A 19,293-nucleotide genomic window follows, 5' to 3' on the forward strand; every position below is an offset into this window, starting at 1 on the left:
GGCAAAACCTCCTTAATAAATAGCTAATGCTTTGGCCCTAACTATATAATAAAAAGTGAAATCAGACAGCTACAAATCAGTGGTAACTCAACACAAGATATTGCAGAGTTTTCCTTCATCTTTCTACTATACCACTGTCTCCAGACAGCCCTTTCCAGATTTTCTTCCTCCCCAGTTACTGATCCTAGAAGTTGTGCCAGGGTGGATTTGCTTTCCCCGCTGCTTAGAAAAAGGCTGCATACACAGTAACAGTTTGGCTACTTAAACAGTCTGGTCATGTAAATGTACAAGTCATCAGTGAAATGTTATTTGGCAAGTAACAGCTCAACCACTGCCCATATTTAACTTTGCACTGTTAAGAAGCTGGCACGGCTTGCAATGTGCTCTGAAGCATTGCTGACAAGGGTAATAGTCCAAGCTGAATCAGAACTGTAAGTTCTTTAAATGTAGTCAACATTCTATCATGATTTCCAACCAACAGTCCCTGCAAGAGTGTTTTTTTTTTGTAGAAGTAGTAACTTAAAGTTACAAATCCTTTAGAAGCAATTTGTGCTAGGAGCTAAACATCACTCTGCTATACCAAGATCTAACAGAAGCCACACCAACCCCTAAATACAGACAAGTGTACAGAGCTGGAGTGTGGAGATGTAGGCCACAGACACTGAGTTTGCATCAAGATATTTGGAGGATGAGTATTCCTGATGGACCGAGAGTGTGGCTGGTCTTGGCTGTTGGGTTTAAAGCCAGTGGCAGTGACAAAATGGCTGAGACACCAAGCATGGGAGTCACTGAAGCAGGCATGTGTGAGGCAGGAGTTGAGGGAAGCAAAGATGAACGTACAATACAAGCAGTTAGCTTTTTCCAATACCAGAGCGTGTCTCAGGTGTGACAAGGGACGTGGGGGAGAGGAGAAAAAAAAAAGTGAGCAGAGGATAAAGTTGCAAAGCCTACCATGGGCTCAAAAGATGCTCATGAGAACAAAGTGTGTGTGTGGTGGGGGGGGGGGGGGGAGGAGGAGAGACCGCCAATGGTAGAAAAGAGAGTCAGTGGTAGCATGAACTAAGCACACATGGCTGTTAGCAGCACAGGCCAAGTGAGAGCCCAGCTCTGTGCATCGGTGTCAGTGTGCTGCCAGAGCCCATAATAAAAAATGGTGACACAGGATAGATGAGGCTCGGGTGGCGGGAGCCAGGGTGAAAACAGTCTCAAGAGTTGGGTGCCAAAGAGAAGCTGGGCAAATGACAGCACCGGGGGAGGGGGAGAGGGTGGGTAGAGGAAAAGGGGTGCAAGGGCCTATAAGAAAGGAGCTTGGCAGTACAGGGCACAACATGGGCCTCTTCTGAAGGCAAAGGTGGCTATGAAGGCATTTGTGAAGAAAAAGGCCATAGTGGAGAGGGCTGGATATTAATGAGTCATAAACCATAACAAAGCACAATGGGCAAGGCAGGCACACTCAAGATTGTTCCCCCACCCCCTAATCTCCTACCTACAGCCCTCTCCCAAACACAAGAATTTAGGTAGGGCAAATGGAGAACTAGATGCTGGCCAGCTCTCGCATAGGAACCGTCCTTTTACCAAAAAGTCCCATGAGCTTGTTACTCATCAGGAAGGGGTCAGGCTGTTGGTATTATATTTCGTTCAGTGGATCATATCTCTAGTCACATAAGCTGGGGTGTAATTCAGTGCTGGTGTTTTAAAGGAATTATTGCCCATGGTGGGGACCCCACCACTATGCTGGGCCGCAGCTAGGTTTTCTTCAGAAGATGCCCATTTCAGTACTGGCTAGGCATGAGGGTGCTTAGATTAGACATTTTTAAGAGCTAGCAGACTCCAAAGCAACCCTCACATTTTACTGCACTGTCTGTTACTACCTCCTGTTTGTACTTTTCCATTCAGCTAGCACTGTTGGGAAGGGGATCTAGGGCTTCTCACTTCTCGGTGACTACTTCAAATGAGTCATTACCCTCTGGTGGCTGGTTGACAGTGGCAGGCCAGGCCCCAGCGGAGAGGCAGCTATGGTATTGCTACAGGCACGCTTGGTGGTAGCTGTAGCAGAAAACCGAATGTGCCAGGAGGCTAAACTACCCTGACTCACTCCTGGGCTCTGCTTGCTCTAGAGTGCATCCCTCTGACCCGTCTGTCACTTCAAGGGACAGCACTCACTTCAGTCCCACATTGTCTATGATTCACACACGTTTGGTGCCCCCTCCATTGTACAGCTAAAAATCATTACAGAAAGTTATTTACAGTAATGGGGTAAATCCCACAGCATGTCACGTTTCCTGCATCAATGACTATTTTGTATCCAACACATTGGGTTCCCATATCTGGGCACTGGCAGGGGCAGAGGCCTGTGGCTAATATGAAATCCATGCAAAATACATTTAGAAGGGGGAGATCCTTCGGCTTCATTTCCCCCATGCCCAGCGTGATCAGACAGATCGTGTACAGGATGGGAACAGAGTCTACTGCATGAAGCCCTGCCAACAGTCTCTTCCACGACCAACAATAAATTTCAACAACAGACGTTCAATCAGCTCTGGAGCTAATTAGATTAAATATTTGCCAGACGCCAATTCCAAATGTCCCTGCTCCCTGCACTGACACCGAGGAAGCCAAAACCCATCATTTTATACTGACTGCTTAAAGCCAAAACGGAAACATGGTGGCAGAAGGGAAGGAGCCTTGCATCTCAATGGCCTTTGTGGCACTTGAAGCTGCTGCTGCACCTGTGCTTCCCTGATTGCATTGCTTTGTATTAAACTAGTGCCGCCCTCCGGTGCAATGCAGTTGCTGTTTGTCTTCAGCCCCCTGTGGCGTTCCAAAGAGTTCTATCCCACAGCCGACTTCAAGCTACACAGCATGAACCAATCACTTAGTGCAGGGGTGCAGGGGAGAGGCACCAGCAAACATTTCAGACCAGGAGTGAACGGCAAAAATTCAGCACAGTTGAATTCTCCACCCACTGGCAATATCTAATAGGGGATTTCTAGTGCCTTAGCACCTAAATTAATACCCCCTGCTGTGGCAGGGAGGCCTGATGTGCCAGAAAACATGGGGCCGAGATTTGGTTTCATTACCAGCTCCAATCTGATTAGAGCATGGGCTTAGAGTGCATAACGTATACTAGCACGGGCCAGTTCTCTTCCTCCTCCAGCTCTTTTCCAATTTCACTTCATTTTAAAAAGATCCTATTTCTGCCTGCTCTCTGCTGCAGCAGTAGCTTCATATGGAGCAGAACTTCAAACCAGAGGCCAGGGTGTATTATAGACCAGGCTGCTAGACCTTTGTTGTTAAGGTTGCTTGACACTTCCCCTTACACTGGTCTACAATTTTTGAGAAGTCGTCTGCTTCAGAGATAAAATGTGCTATTTATTATGTATTTTGATGTGCTGAATTCAAATATGACAATTAAAACAACTGATTGGCTACTGTTTCTAAGATATTTAAGTTTTTACATTTTGTGTCTATGTATATTGTGTAGATAGTAGAGTTTTAATCATAAATTGTAAACCTAGGTCTTTTCATGTGTTTATGGTTGCTTTACATGATATTTCACCTGTCCTGTTTATGTAACACTTTAAATATCAGCAAAAGGGTTATATAAATAAAATTTATTATGAAACAAAAGGCAAAAAACTATTATGTACATAGTTTAGTCCTATTCAGTGTCTACTCGGCGCTTCTTGGCTTGTCTCTTGTATTCATTAAATGGAGCATCTCTTGTCACTGTCCAGCAATAGTCTGCAAGCATTGATGGGCTCCGTTTGCCCTGATAGCGTTTCTCCATTGTTGCAATGTCCTGGTGAAATCGCTCGCCGTGCTCGTCGCTCACTGCTCCACAGTTTGGTGGAAAAAAATCTAGATGAGAGTGCAAAAAATGTATCTTTAGTGACATGTTGCAACCAAGGCTTTTGTATGCCTTGAGGAGGTTTTCCACCAACAACCTGTAGTTGTCTGCCTTGTTGTTTCTGAGAAAATTTATTGCCACTAACTGGAAGGCTTTCCATGCCGTCTTTTCCTTGCCACGCAGTGCATGGTCCAATGCATCATCTCGAAGAAGTTCAACAATCTGAGGACCAACAATGACACTTCATTTATCTTAGCTTCACTTAACCTTGGAAATTTTCCACGGAGGTAAATAAATAAATGGAGATATCCTATCTCCTAGAACTGGAAGGGACCTTGAAAGGTCATCAAGTCCAGCCCCCTGCCTTCACTAGCAGGACCAAGTACTGATTTTCCCCCAGTTCCCTAAGTGGCCCCCTCAAGGATTGAACTCACAACCCTGGGTTTAGCAGGCCAATGCTCAAACCACTGAGCTATCCCTCCCCCCATACTTGAAAGCTGCTTGTGTTTTGTCAATGGCCTTGACAAAGTTCTTCATCAGACCCAGCTTGATGTGTAAGGGTGGTAACAAAAATCTTCCTTGATTCAACAAGTGGTGGATGCTGAACACTTTTCCTCCCAGGCTCCAATGACTGTCGGAGTGGCCAATCTTTCATGATGTAATGGGAATCTCTTGCACGACTATCCCATTCACAGAGAAAACAGCAGTACTTTGGGTATCCAGTCTGCAGACCAAGCAAGAGAGCAACAACCTTCAAATCGCCACAAAGCTGCCACTGATGTTGGTCATAGTTTATGCACCTCAAAAGTTGTTTCATGTTGTCATAGGTTTCCTTCATATGGACTGCATGACCAACTGGAATTGATGGCAAAACATTGCCATTATGCAGTAAAACAGCTTTAAGACTCGTCTTCGATGAATCAATGAACAGTCTCCACTCATCTGGATCGTGAACGATGTTGAGGACTGCCATCACACCATCGATGTTGTTGCAGGCTACAAGATCACCTTCCATGAAGAAGAATGGGACAAGATCCTTTTGACGGTCACGGAACATGGAAACCCTAACATCACCTGCCAGGAGATTCCACTGCTGTAGTCTGGAGCCCAACAGCTCTGCCTTACTCTTGGGTAGTTCCAAATCCCTGACAAGGTCATTCAGTTCACCTTGTGTTATGAGGTGTGGTTCAGAGGAGGAGGATGGGAGAAAATGTGGGTCCTGTGACATTGATGGTTCAGGACCAGAAGTTTCATCCTCTTCCTCGTCTGACTCAAGTGAGAATGATTCTGGTGCATCAGGAACCGGCAGTCCTTCTCCGTGGGGTACTGGGCGTATAGCTGATGGAATGTTTGGATAATGCACAGTCCACTTTTTCTTCTTTGACACACCTTTCCCAACTGGAGGCACCATGCAGAAGTAACAATTGCTGGTATGATCTGTTGGCTCTCTCCAAATCATTGGCACTGCAAAAGGCATAGATTTCCTTTTCCTGTTCAACCACTGGCGAAGATTTGTTGCACAAGTGTTGCAGCATATGTGTGGGGCCCACCTCTTGTCCTGATCTCCAATTTTGCAGCCAAAATAAAGGTGATAGGCTTTCTTAACCATAGTGGTTATACTGCGCTTTTGTGATGCAAAAGTCACTTCACCACAAACATAGCAGAAGTTATCTGCACTGTTCACACAAGTACGAGGCATCTCTGCTCACTTTGGCTAAACAGAAATGTGTCCCTTTGCAAAATCAAACACTGACAAATAAGAGAGCAAGACACTGTATGATTTCTAGAGCTGATATAGGGCAATTTGTTCAGCAGAGTGATGTAAGCTTCGTTATGATTGCATCATCCATGACTTCTAGGAATAACATGATGCAATTCATATCATGTATGACGCAATACCAGCTTCAGATTGCATCTTTCATTGTTTTGCCTAAAAAGCAAGTATTGTCCAAACCCAGTCAGAGATTTATTCATAGATCCAGTCAAAGATGTATTTTAGTCATTTCTGGTTTAAATTGAGATCCCTTCCCTTTATAATTCACTTATCCTCCGCCATTCCCAAGTCAAGGGTCGTATATACTGACCCAATAGCATATCTTGAAAACTAGAGCCAATCAACAATTTTAAGCATCATTTTCGTTCTCAGTGACCCAGAATTAGTAAAGTTTGACTACATTTATTTCAGAAGCATTTTGGCTGTAGAGCAGTGTTATAAGGGTATGTCTACACTACGAGGGTATTTCGATTTCACTTAAATCGAATATGTGGAATCGATATTGCAAAGTCGAACTTGTGTGTCCACACTAAGGACAGTAATTCGACTTTGTGAGTCCACACTAACGGGGAAAGCGTCGACATTGGAAGCGGTGCACTGTGGGCAGCTATCCCACAGTTCCCGCAGTCCCCGCTGCCCATTGGAATTCTGGGTCGAGCCGCCAATGCCTTCTGGGTAAAAAAAAAGGGTCGAGGGTGCTTTTGGGTAATTGTCGTCATCCGTCTGTCACTACCGCCCTCCCTCCCTCCCTGAAAGCGCCGGCGGGAAATCAGTTCGTGCACTTTTCGGGTCAGTGACAGCGCGGACGCCACAGCACTGCGAGCATGGATCCCGCTGCGACCATCGCTGCAGTTGTGGCACTTGTCAACGCCTCGCAGGTTATCATCCACCTTTCCCAGAGGCAGATGCAGATGAACCAGGCGAGGAGGCTACGGCACTGTGGTGAGGGCCTGAACTCTGAGAGGGGCACAGACCTCTCACAAAGCACGGGACCCAGCTCCGAGGACATCACGGTGACAATGGGTCATCTGGATGTTGTGTAACGGCGATTCTGGGCACGGGAAACAAGCACTGACTGGTGGGACCGCATAGTGCTGCAGGTCTGGGACGAATCCCAGTGGCTGCGAAACTTTCGCATGCGGAAGGGGACTTTCATGGAACTTTGTGAGTTGCTGTCCCCTGCCCTGAAGCGCAATGACACCCGGATGCGAGCAGCCCTGACTGTCCAGAAGCGAGTGGCCATAGCCCTCTGGAAGCTTGCAACGCCGGACAGCTACCGGTCTGTCGCGAACCAGTTTGGCGTGGGCAAATCTACCATGGGGGTTGTTGTGATGCAAGTAGCCAACGCAATCGTCAAGGTACTGCTCTCAAAGGTAGTGACCCTGGGAAAGGTGGAGGTCATCATAGATGGCTTCGCCGCGATGGGATTCCCAAACTGCGGTGGGGCTATAGATGGAACTCACATCCCTATCCTGGGACCGGACCACCAGGCCAGCCAGTACATCAACCGAAAGGGCTACTTTTCAATGGTGCTGCAAGCACTGGTGGACCACAGGGGACGTTTTACCAACATCAACGTTGGATGGCCGGGCAAGGTTCATGACGCTCGCGTCTTCAGGAACTCTGGTCTGTTTAGACGGCTGCAGGAAGGTATTTACTTCCCGGACCACAAAATAACTCTTGGGGATGTGGAGATGCCTACAGTGATCCTTGGGGACCCAGCCTACCCGCTAATGCCCTGGCTCATGAAGCCCTACACTGGCGCCCTGGACACTGAAAAAGAACTCTTCAACTACCGGCTGAGCAAGTGCAGAATGGTGGTGGAGTGTGCTTTTGGACGTCTCAAGGGGAGATGGAGAAGCTTACTCACTCGCTGTGATCTCAGCGAAACCAATATCCCCATTGTTATAGCTGCTTGCTGTGTGCTCCACAATCTGTGTGAGAGCAAGGGGGAGACCTTTATGGCGGGGTGGGAGGTTGAGGCAAATAGCCTGGCATCTGATTACGCCCAGCCAGACAGCCGGGCGATTAGAAGAGCCCAGCGGGACGCCCTGTGCATCCGGGAGGCTTTGAAAGCCAGGTTCCACAGTGAGCAGGGTAACCAGTGACTTTTAAGTTTCTGTACAGAGAAGCTGAACCTGCCCCCGTTTCTTTACCCAGTTAAGGATGACTATCCTCTCCAGTTACAGACCCCCTCCACCCCCTTCCAAAAAAATAAAATCAGTTTTACTTTTGTTATTGAACACCGTTGTCTTTAGTACTGTTTTCGCGGGAATCTTTGAAACCGGGGACGCAGACTGTGGTGGGGAGCGGGTGTAGTGTACTGATGCAAATGATCCTTCTAAACTCCAGGAATGACAGGATTCACAGTAGCGGACTGGTTGTTTCAACGGAGCCTGCCAGCCCTCCTGAGTGGGACTGCATGTATGTGGGGGCTATGTGACTTTATGGCAGGGGGAGGAGGGTTACAGATCCCCTGCTGCGTGGCTCTGTGATCCAGGACAAGGACCGCTGCATACGATCTGTAACTGCCCTCCCCCGCCACAAAGTCACAGAGCAACTAACCCCCCCTCCCGCCCCCCACAGAACATGAAAACCACCTCCCAGACTGACCAGGGTAACTAGTCACTGCACTGTGTATGTGCCCTGCTGCTGGACCTGCCCCCGCCTCTGTAGCCTGCTAAAGGTGACTGTCCTGTCCAATTACCAAGCCCCTTCCCCCCCTGCAGACAGACTCTCCCTCAAAACAGCATGACTGAAACAGTAATGAACAGAAACGTATTTTTTATTAACAACCACACATGAAACTGGGGGGTGAAACTTGGACGGGGGCTTGGGTGAGGCTGCCAGGAAAGGACTTTTCAAATTTTGGGGAATGACAGCCTTCTGGTGCTTGAGCAGTCTGCAGGGGTGGAGTGAGAGTTTTCACGGACTCTTCCGCCCCTCCTTCTTTGGACTTTGGGCGAGGGGGGTATGGGACTTGGTGGCGGGGGAGTGCGGTTACTGATAGACTGCAGTGGGGCTCTGTCCTCCTGCCTCCGTTCCTGCAGAACATCAACAAGGCGCCGGAGCGTGTCCGTTTGCTCCCTCAGAAGTCCAAGCAGCGTTTGAGTCGCCTGCTGGTCTTCCTGCCGCCACCTCTCCTCACGGTCCATGTGTGTCCGGTGCATTTGGGACAAATTCTCCCTCCACTGGTTATGCTGGGCTGCCTGGGCTCGGGAGCAGCCCATTAGTTCTGAGAACATGTCCTCTCGCGTCTTCTTCTTCCTCTGCCTAATGTGCGCTAGCCTCTGGGAGTGTGATGCCAGGCTGGGTTCGGAGACAGTTGCAGATGTGGCTGTGGGAATGAGGAAAAGGCAGTGAATTCCTCCGAAAGATAAATGTAGTTGTGAATCAAGAACATAGTCTTTCTCTGTGAACAAGACCATGAACCACACCTATCACATGCGCACTGAGGACAAGGTCGAATTTTCGAACCTCGCCTTCAGTGCCTGGGCTTTTGCACTGCCGATCTGGGAACCGGGGCAGGATACGGTACTCTCTGTAGCAGGCAAACATGGTAAGCCGTAGACTTGTGGCAGATTAAAACTTTAGGAGTACCACTGGCCACCTTTCACATTGAAAGCACTGCCAGTCTGTGCTGCCAGCAATCGGCCAAGCAGTAACTCTGGCCCTGTCCCACCCCCTCGCGGATGTGCCAGGGAAAGATCCCTGGATGCTGGCCCTCTCCCGCCCCCACCTCGTGGCTGTAAACCAGCGGTCACAGTTCTGTAAAGGAACTTGTTGCAAGCAGTCCCAATACTAACAGTCCCCTACCTAATTCAAAGCAGGTTGTCATGAGCGACATTACCCTCATGAGGATCCCGGACACCGAGATCCAGAGGATGCTTCGAGAAAGCCTGCAGAGACCGGGTCCCTATGCCGCCATGCTATGCAAGGTACTGATCCCAGAGTACCTGCTTGTCTCCTGGCGCGGGAACGTCTCGTACTTTGGAGGACCAAGTAAAGCCGCTCTCCCCAGGAACCTGATGAACAGGCTATCCCATTACTTGCAGGAGAGCTTTGTGGAGATGTCCGTGGAGGACTACTGCTCTATCCCCGGACATATAGACAGGATTTTCATCTAGCTGCAGTAGCAGGGACTAAAGAGTGGAGCAGCTTGGGCAGCACAATCATGCACAACCGGACACTGTTTGATTTTTTTAAAAATAGTTGTTACTGATTACTTAAGCGCCCAAGGGGAAGAAATCATGAATCACAGATTGTTATTACTCTTAATATTCAAGTTTTGTAAAAAATAAAGGTTTATATGTTTAAAGCACTTACCGCTTGATCCTTCCCCTGAATCTGTGTCCGGGTTAAATGCTGGGGAGGGTTGGTAGGGGATCTCTGTAAGGGTGATGAAGAGCTCCTGGCTGTCGGGGAAATCAGCTTGGTAAGCGCTGTCGACTGCCTCGTCCTCCTCATCTCCTTCCTCATCTTCCCCGTCCGCTAACATGTCCGAGGAACCGGCCCTGGACAATATCCCATCCTCAGAGTCCACGGTCAGTGGTGGGGTAGTGGTGGCGGCCGCACCTAAAATGGAATGCAGTGCCTCGTAGAAACGGGATGTGTGGGGCTGGGATCCGGAGCGTCCGTTTGCCTGTTTGGTCTTCTGATAGCCTTGTCTCAGCTCCTTGATTTTCACGCGGCACTGCGTTGCATCCCGGCTGTATCCTCTCTCTGCCATGGCTTTCGAGATCTTCTCATAGATCTTTGCGTTCCGTCTTTTGGAGCGCAGCTCGGAAAGCACGGACTCATCGCCCCACACAGCGATGAGATCCAAGACTTCCCGATCAGTCCATGCTGGGGCCCTCTTTCTATTCTGGGATTGCAGGGCCATCTCGGCTGGAGAGCTCTGCATCGTTGCCACTGCTGCTGAGCTCGCCACGCTGTCCAAACAGGAAATGAGATTCAAACTGCCCAGACAGGAAAAGGAATTCAAATTTTCCCGGGCCTTTTCCTGTGTGGCTGGTCAGAGCATCCGAGCTCGGACTGCTGTCCAGAGCGTCAACAGAGTGGTGCACTGTGGGATAGCTCCCGGAGCTATTAGCGTCGATTTCCATCCACACCAAGCCTAATTCGATATGGCCATGTCGAATTTAGCACTACTCCCCTCGTTGGGGAGGAGTACAGAAGTCGAATTTAAGAGCCCTCTATGTCGAACTAAATAGCCTCGTGGTGTGGACGGGTGCAGGGTTAATTCGATGTAACGGCGCTAAATTCGACATAAACGCCTAGTGTAGACCAGGCCTAAGACCCTGTTTTCAGTTGCTAATAACTTTGGGTTGAAATTTGCCATGCTAGGTGCCTACCTCAGGCTGAATAATAATAATAATTTTTAATTTCAGTCAAAATGGTTCAGCTGTTTCTAAGAAGGTGGGCAGGGAACAATACATTGTTTTGCCCAGATTAGTGGCAAAGAAAAACTCTCCCCCTCCCTCCTGTGCTTTGAAGCTGGGACTTGAAATTTAGTGGTGGTGGGGAGGGAGGACGGTGGCCTTTGTGTCAGGCCTTGTATTTGGACAGAGGATGTCTTTTGTCATCCCCATGAAAATCTGCCCAATGTGACCAAGTTTAAAATAAACTGCAACTTTGATTTTAGCAGCGAATATCACCACAGAGTCTATCTAGCACACTCAAGCACACTAGCACACTCAAGCCTCTCACAGATTTTAGTGCTGAGTCTGACCAGTCTGGCTTTCGTCACCTCTACAGCGCAAACGAGCATGCTCCAGCCCAGGGCGACAACGGCGAAGCCTGATGTTTGCTGTAATTGCTACTCTGGGCTGGGGTGAGGCCAGGCAGCGGACCAGTGAGTCTGGCTCTCCTGTGCGCTCAATGACCCCTGCTGTCACCCAGGCAGGGCGGAAAAAGAAGCCACCTGACTTGAATGCAGAGTATACAAAAGCTGAAGTGTCGGGAGGGAAAGGAGAACACTGGGAGCCTGGTGAAACTGGATCTGGAGGCGGGTGAGACTGTGACTGGGAGTTGGGAAGGGGAGATTGGCGCTCGGGAGAGAGTGGGAGACCTGGACTGGGAGCCAGATGGTTGTGGGGGATGGGGAAGATGTGTGGGGAGGAAAACCAGTGAGATTGGATGAGGAGCTTTTGGGGGAGGGGAAGGAGGCTTTGCACTGGCTGGCCAAGGAGACTGGGACTAGGAAACAGTGGGGGAGAGGAGAGAACAGGGGCAGCAGGGAGGGAGGAGAGATCTGACAAGGAGCTGGGGTATGGGGAGAGAGCTGGGACTGGCTGTGCAAAGAGCCTGGGATGAGAAGCCAGGGAGATGGTGGGGGAGAGACTGAGACTGGATGAGGAGCCTTGGGATGGAGGCGCAGGCTGGGCTCCAGCTTGAGGGCAGTGGGGAAGATATACAGATCGGAACCAGGAGGAGGATCTGGGACTGGCACTGGCTGGGCAAGGAGACTGGGTGCAAGGAGTTGGGGTGGGAGGGAAAACTGGCAGGGGCTGGACCAAGAGTTTGGGACTGGATGAGGGGCTGGGGGAGAGAATGAGCGTTGGGGGAGGAGACCCCTAGAGGGGGAGACAAGGACTATATAAGAAGACTGGACGAGGAGCGTGGGATGGAGAACAGAGTGTGCTGCAGGAAATGGGCAGGAAGTCTGTGTCCACCAGAGCACATTTCCTGCCAAAGCCTGGGATGGAATCCAAGATTCCCAAGTCTCACCATTCCTCCGCTCTCAGCACACAGACTACGGCGATGCCAGAGGTTGTGTTATTCACTATTATGTGCTAGTCACTTTGTAGTACAATTCACACAAGGACTGTGAATTGCATGCACAGATCTAATGCTAGAGAGTTATTCCCCAACCCTTCCCCCACACCGCAGCAGTGGGACAGAGGCACTAGCTCAGTATGAAAGGAGAGAGGCCATATACCTTTGAAATCTCCATAAAACTTCCCACTAGATATTGTGAAGAGGCACATGAATGGAATATGGTGAGTGACAGAGTTACCTGTTAGTTCTTCTCTTCCATAAATCACTGTGCTGTTCCCTTTATGTCCCAGAGCAAAGAGGAATCCAGTCCTTCCTTCTTTTTAAAGGGTTTCCTTTTCCCCCTCTCCATTTGTCCTAGTTCATTTTGTTAGAGGCACTAGCACTAGGCTGCCTGGGAAAGGAGCAGGAGCAGTCTCTTTCCATTCACCAAGGGAGCTGAGCTGCAAACAGCCACTTCCTGCAAATCACAGTCTTGGGCAGAGGCTGGAATTAACTGAGTCACAGGTGGACTGTTAGCAGCTATCAGGAAAGAAGTTGCATGAGCAGTGACAAAGCTGGCTCAGGCTTTGGGAGTCCTGAAGGGAGAAGAGGCACAAGTTGTGGTATAAGCTAACCTAATAGTGGCTGGGGCTGTACATTCTTAGCTGCAGCCAGGAGAGATTTTGCTCTTTATCATTTTATTTTATTTCCCCTTCTTTTGAAGCTCTGTGTTGTGCATTTGCCTGTCTGAGCCCTGGTTATTAGCCGCACTTCACTGCTGGATGTTAGCAGAGATGCCAGCCAAAAGCCACAGGAAGTGAAGTGCATGCTGTGGCCTCTGGACAGGGTTACAGAAGCAGGGCCCTTCATTGCCCCCATCCCCCAGCTCATTTCCCCTCTGAGCCCCTCCCCAAAATGTATCCTTTTCTTGTCGGTGACATATACAGAACCTAACAACAATAAAGGCAGAGGAAAAGCTAACCTCTCTAGGACCGGGCACACCCCTGTCTGAGCTAAAACAGTCTGTTCTTTTTGTAACGGCATCCTTTCCCCTTCCCCACCCTTCAACCTGTTTGTGTCACCCATGGCTTGTCTTTTGGATTCTGCGCTCTTTGGGGCAAGGACTGTCATTTCCTATATGTTTGTACAGCCCCCTAGCACAATGAGGCACTAAATGATAGCAAGTTATTTTGGCTCATGTTTGGCTGAGCCTTCAGCTGTAAATAGTTCCTGCCACTTCCTTTGCAACCTTATGCTTGTAACTTTCACTAAGGTAGACCTTCCAGACTACCAGGATTGCTACATGTATCAGTGCGAGGGGACCAAGAAGCAGAGAAAGGAAGGACTCACTTACTCCTGGTTAAACACAACATAGAACAAACAGAGTACAGGGAGCTCCACTGATGATGAGCATAGAGCTGCCTGTGTACAGCTCTGAAAAATTACTTGAACCCCATGTAGCTAGGTTGCCCCAGGAACACCCCCCCTCCAGTATTTTCCTTCCCAAACAAAATCAACCTCACTTCTGGGTAGGTGGGAGAATTCAAAACATGGTCTCTGGAAAACAAATCTTTGGTAGGGCTGACTGGCAAGATGGTCTTAGGGACTGCTCCAATACCCCTTGTCATCCACGGGACTCAGATCAGGACCAAACTTGCACCCTGAGAGAGGAAGAGCTTGGGTCTGGCCTCCCCTTCAACAGCCTCATACCTTCATGAAGCCACATGACCAGAACATTACACAATGCTGCTTGCTGTTGGAACTACTAGCATTGATGCTGCACAGGTATCAGCAAGTGCAGCAAAAATAGGTTTGGGGTGTGGATGGACAGATGTCACAGAGGCAGTTGAAGCCTTGCTTTTCCCAATGATTCTCTTCTGCATCTGCAATGCTGTTAATAACAATGTCGATTTGAACTTCAAACCGGCAGCCTCTGCTTAACGCTCCGCCACCCCCCGCACTGGAATATCAGAGATGTTTCAAGTCATGCCTGAGGTGTCCTGGTAAGGCAGAATGGGGAATCTTGGGCTCTATCTGCACTGGATGTGGCTCTCACTATTAATCCCCAACTTTTATAAACATTAAATACATTGCAAAATTCTTAAGATAAAAAGTGCTGGTGTGCTCATGCATTTGAGAAGCCAAACGGAGGTAAAGTAGGGTCCTAGGAGTAATCTTAGCAACAAACTAGGTACTTGCCTTTACTACCTGCAGTCTGGGAGCTGCAACCAATTCACATAAGGAGGAGCTGACGTTCTGAGAGCTTTCATGTGGTTTGTTGCTGTGAGAAACAGCTCCCTTGGTACCCAGGCATTCCATGTGTCTGTTCCACGTAGTTTCTGACTTGCAAGGCAGTACGATCACATCATGGAGTGGTGGTGGTGGTGGTGGTGGAAATCACAAAAATACATATATACTGAAACAACAGTAAGGACATGAATTCATTTGTCAGCCGCAAATTCTGGCTCCTTACTTGGTCCATAGAATCACTACAATGGATGTGCATTGCAGAGCATAATGTAGAACACATAAGATCATATTCTCTTCTCAGATGTGGCCAATATCAAATCACAACTGGGTGAATTAACCCCGGGACTGCTATACAGTGTGACTAGCACATCTCAGGAGCATGATCTCTAATACAGTTACGCCCCAATGACTAGAACTATTAACATTGTTCCTCTGATTTGTAGACATTGTTATGTGTTATTGCTTTCCCTGGTTTGTCTTCTATTATTCGGAGGGGGGGGCAGCATCCCTTATATATAATTATATGGAAGGAAAAGGCAGAAGAACTGTGAACTAACTTGACCCTGTTGGGCGGCCTGGGTGTGGGTGTGGGAAAGGTGGGGTGATGTCAGCAGAGAATGAGGCTCTCCTTGGCTGATCCCAGACAATGAACTCATCTGTCTGTCAGCGAGTAACTTAAAAACAAAGGATCCAGGTCATGAGAACAAAATAATTTGACCAAAATGCTTAAAATAAAACAAAAAATCCTTTGTGTAACAGGCCAGGTAATATAGGTCCAAATGCAAGAATGAGGCAGATGTTTTCAAGTAACAGCAGCTTTCGGAGGTGACGGAGGGCTTACCATTTTCATGAGCTCTCAAGCCAAATGAGTTGAGCTCTTTGGTTTTTTAATTCAATTTCTGTGGCTCATGAAGATCAACAAACAGCTTTTGTGGCCCAGCTAATTTTCGGAGGCGTTGGTTGGTGATGGGCAGATGGAGACCTGCGAGCTGATGCTGCCTGCCATATTGCCTTAGCAGTTAGGATGCAAGAAGCAGGGGTTAGTTAGTTTCAAGTAATATTGGAACTTGAGCTTTCTTTATGATGTGCTTTATGACTCCCACAGCCTGCTGCTCTTTAGTTTACACAACAGCCTCTGAGGATCCTAATAATGGGCAGTGAGGAAAATGGAAGAAATAACCCCAAATGTTTTTATTCTGCCCCCATTAAATTAACATTTAAACTGAATAAGATCTGCGTGTTGTATGTAAGAATGGGCAGCCATTTTTAGTGCTGTACGCTGAACAGAAGTTAACCTTAGTGGATATAGCCTTCTACCACCCTGAAGCTCGATTCTCTCATTAAATTATGATATTGGAAACTTAAACCTCATCTCTTCCAGTTATACCCACATTAAATCAAGATCTGGTGACAGGTCAGCTGGCTTGTTAGTATCACTTCCTTTCCCCCCATGCTTTCTCCCAGCCTTTTCCCTCAGTGGCACAACAGAAAATGAGTACAGATTACTATTAGTATTGTCATTTCAACATATCACACTTACCTTGCAAGGTATACACTGACCTTCATAAACTTATTTAATGCAGTGGCTGCCAGTGTTCCCTCTAATTTTTCCCACTCATGTGTGGAAAAAAACTCCTCCACATCTGAATTTTGTTATGTGCACCCATATGGAGGTGATGTGTGACAAATCACCTCCATATGGGTGCACATAACAAAATTAATGGGGGGGGGAAGGGTTCTGAGTGTGGGAGGAGGCTCAGGGCTAGGGCGGAGGTTGGGATGCGGGGTGGGGTGAGGGCTGCGGCTGGGGGTGTGGGCTCTGGGGTGGGGCCAGGGATGAGGGGTTCAGGGCTGTGGCAGAGGGTTGGGGGTGCGGCGGGTGAGGTCTCTGGCTTGAGGTGAGGGCTCCGGGGTGGGCCGGGAATGAGGGGTTCAGTGCGGTGGTAGGGGACTCAAGGGCTGGGGCAGAGCATTGAGGTGGGGGGGTGAGGGATCCAGCTGGGGGGTGCAGGCAGGCTGCCCTGGGCCTGGGGCCAGAGAACTCCCCCCAGCCCTCTCCCCGCTGGCAGCAGCAAGCTCTGGGGGAGGGGCCCCTCTCTCCCCGCCGGCAGCAGCGAGCAAGCTCCTGGAGCCAGGGGAGAGGCCCCCGGCAGCCCTGCACACCCCAATTTGCTCCCCTCCCCAGTCCCCGCCTACCCCCTACCTCTCCTCTCCAGGCCCCTGCTGCTGCGGCCCTTTATAGCCTGCTGTGCAACTGCGCAGCTTAGAGGGAATTTAGGACTGGCCACTTATCTATGTAAATGACAAATACCCACAGCGTGCATGGACTACAGAAGTATGTTTTATGCACATTTCACTGTGTTAACATACTTCGCAATTTGATAAAAACGAATTCTTCAGTCCTGATCCTGCAAACACTTATGCATGAGCTTAACTTTACTACCGAGAGTAGTACTAGAGATTTGTTACTAACAGCAGTAAAATTAAGCACATGATTAAGTGTTTGCCTTGGCTTTTTAAAAACTAGTTACACAGCTGTACAGTACCAAACGCCAGCCAGGAACGCTGCATGCCTGGAAGGAGTTTGACAACATCAGTGTTTGACTGGATACTTTTAAAAGCTGGGTGTGTCATTGAAAGGCAAAATGCTCCCATGTAAAGGAAAAAAATCCATTGCTGATCTGTGGAAAAAGAATGATCAATGCAAAATTCCCTCCAGTCCCCAGGAAGGGAGTTGGCTTCTCCCAAGCACAGAACTAACGATCCCCTTCAATCTATCAAATTCCACACAGTCATCCAATTTTTGTTTAAATATATTCGTACTTGACTTTAACCACTTCACTTGGAAGCTCATTCCACCCACTCACCACAAGACTCAGCAAAATGCAAATGAATAAGCAGTTATTGTCCAAATATATAAATGAGGCATTTGTAGATTGAGCCAGAGTAGAGCAACTTTGAAGGGGAACCTTATGGAAACTCATGTCTCCTTTTTAACATTCCCTAGGGAAGCAGGTACAAGTTTGAGGAATTATATGGTGGAGAAATGTATCAATCTAGCAAATAGTAGGACAATATGTGGCTTTTCATTAAAACCAGACATCACATACTTCAATTAAAAACACAAAAAATTGCGTTTGACTACCTTGCAAGGGTCTCTGGCTTTTTTTTTTTTTTTAAAAAGGGAAAGCAGTTGTGCCTTTTCTGTTGGGGAGCTTTTTGACTGACCCCATTTATGGCCATTTTCAGAGGTACTTATCACCCAGCAGCTCCCATTCAGGTGCCTACAGAGCAGCTGTGCTCTTTTGAAAACCTGGTCCCAGTTGTGAATGATGAGCACTCCTGAAAAACTGGCCTTTACTGTCCACTTAGTCTTGTGAGCAGAAACAGTTGCATTTTGTGAATTTGTTTTACAGACAGCCATCTAACAAAAGAATAAGGGGGCACTCACTGAAATTAGGATGCAGCAAATTAAAACTAGAACATGGATATCACTTATAATGCAACTCCATGATGCAAAATATTATGGATGCAAAAGTAAGTTTCATAAAACTTTATATGACAAAAAACAGCAGCAGTTGTTTTGCTAGCTAGGGAACATAAGCGGATCACTAGCTGAGGTCAGAAAGTCTCCTTCCTCTTCATAGTACAGTGATACACAATTAGGTGCACTGTGCAGGTTTTACTCCTTCCTTTGAATCACCCATCACTGGCCACTGGTAGAAACAGGCTATTGGACTAATGTACCATTGGTCTGACCTGCTAATGGCAGGTCCGATGTTCTTATCCCAACCTACAACTGAAATACTTGCAAGTGCTCTAGTCTAGCAAGTAGGCTGTAAAATGGATAATTTCCTGAGATATTAACCAATCGTTTCCTTTGATAATGCCCAATTTTCACATATGGGCAAGTCTTCTAGGGCCTGATTGTCCCTGACAGTGCATGGGTAACTTCCACTGAAACCCTAGGAGCTGCATATGTGTTTTTGCTAGGACAGTTGGGCCCCTAATACTTGTAAAGGTGGATTTGATCAATACACCTTCCCATACAACCAGTGCAGTATCTAAAAGGGACAGAAAAGCACATGGATTTTCACTGGATCTGTTCTGTAAATTGTAAATAATTCAACAATAAATAAATAGAAATAAACTCAATGCCCCATACTTTGAGCTGTACTGTGATTGCTTTGGGTCGCACCACTGGCGCAAATAAGTCTTAAATTTGGCATGAAATAATAATAAATAACAGCTGGCCATGGGAGGATGACCCCACTGCAGGGGGCTCTGCTAGTGGCATACAAGTTGGTGTACTGGTCCTTATGCCATCCCTCTCCCTGTGGCCTTTAGGCGGTATGCAGCTGGGGAAAAGAGGTCTGGCCTCCATATTGGGCTCTTGAGGCTATTAGCAGGCAGCACAAGTTACAGCAAGCAGCCTTCTGGCTCTCCTAACTTATCCCTGGGCATGAGCTGAGCACGCAGCTGGCCATCTACCTTGGCATAAACTCGTGCGTCGTATTGAGCAAAGGCATTACACCTACTGCTAGGTACTACTAGGTTAGAGGAGAACCTTAGCGTTAACTTTCAAATCGGCTTAAGTAGCTGAACTGTCTTAAAAGTTCTTGTGATTATAACAAAAGTTTGTGTCCACTTTCAATAGTCA

The sequence above is a fragment of the Emys orbicularis genome, chromosome 10, assembly GCF_028017835.1.
Source record: "Emys orbicularis isolate rEmyOrb1 chromosome 10, rEmyOrb1.hap1, whole genome shotgun sequence".
Taxonomy (NCBI): Eukaryota; Metazoa; Chordata; order Testudines; family Emydidae; genus Emys; species Emys orbicularis.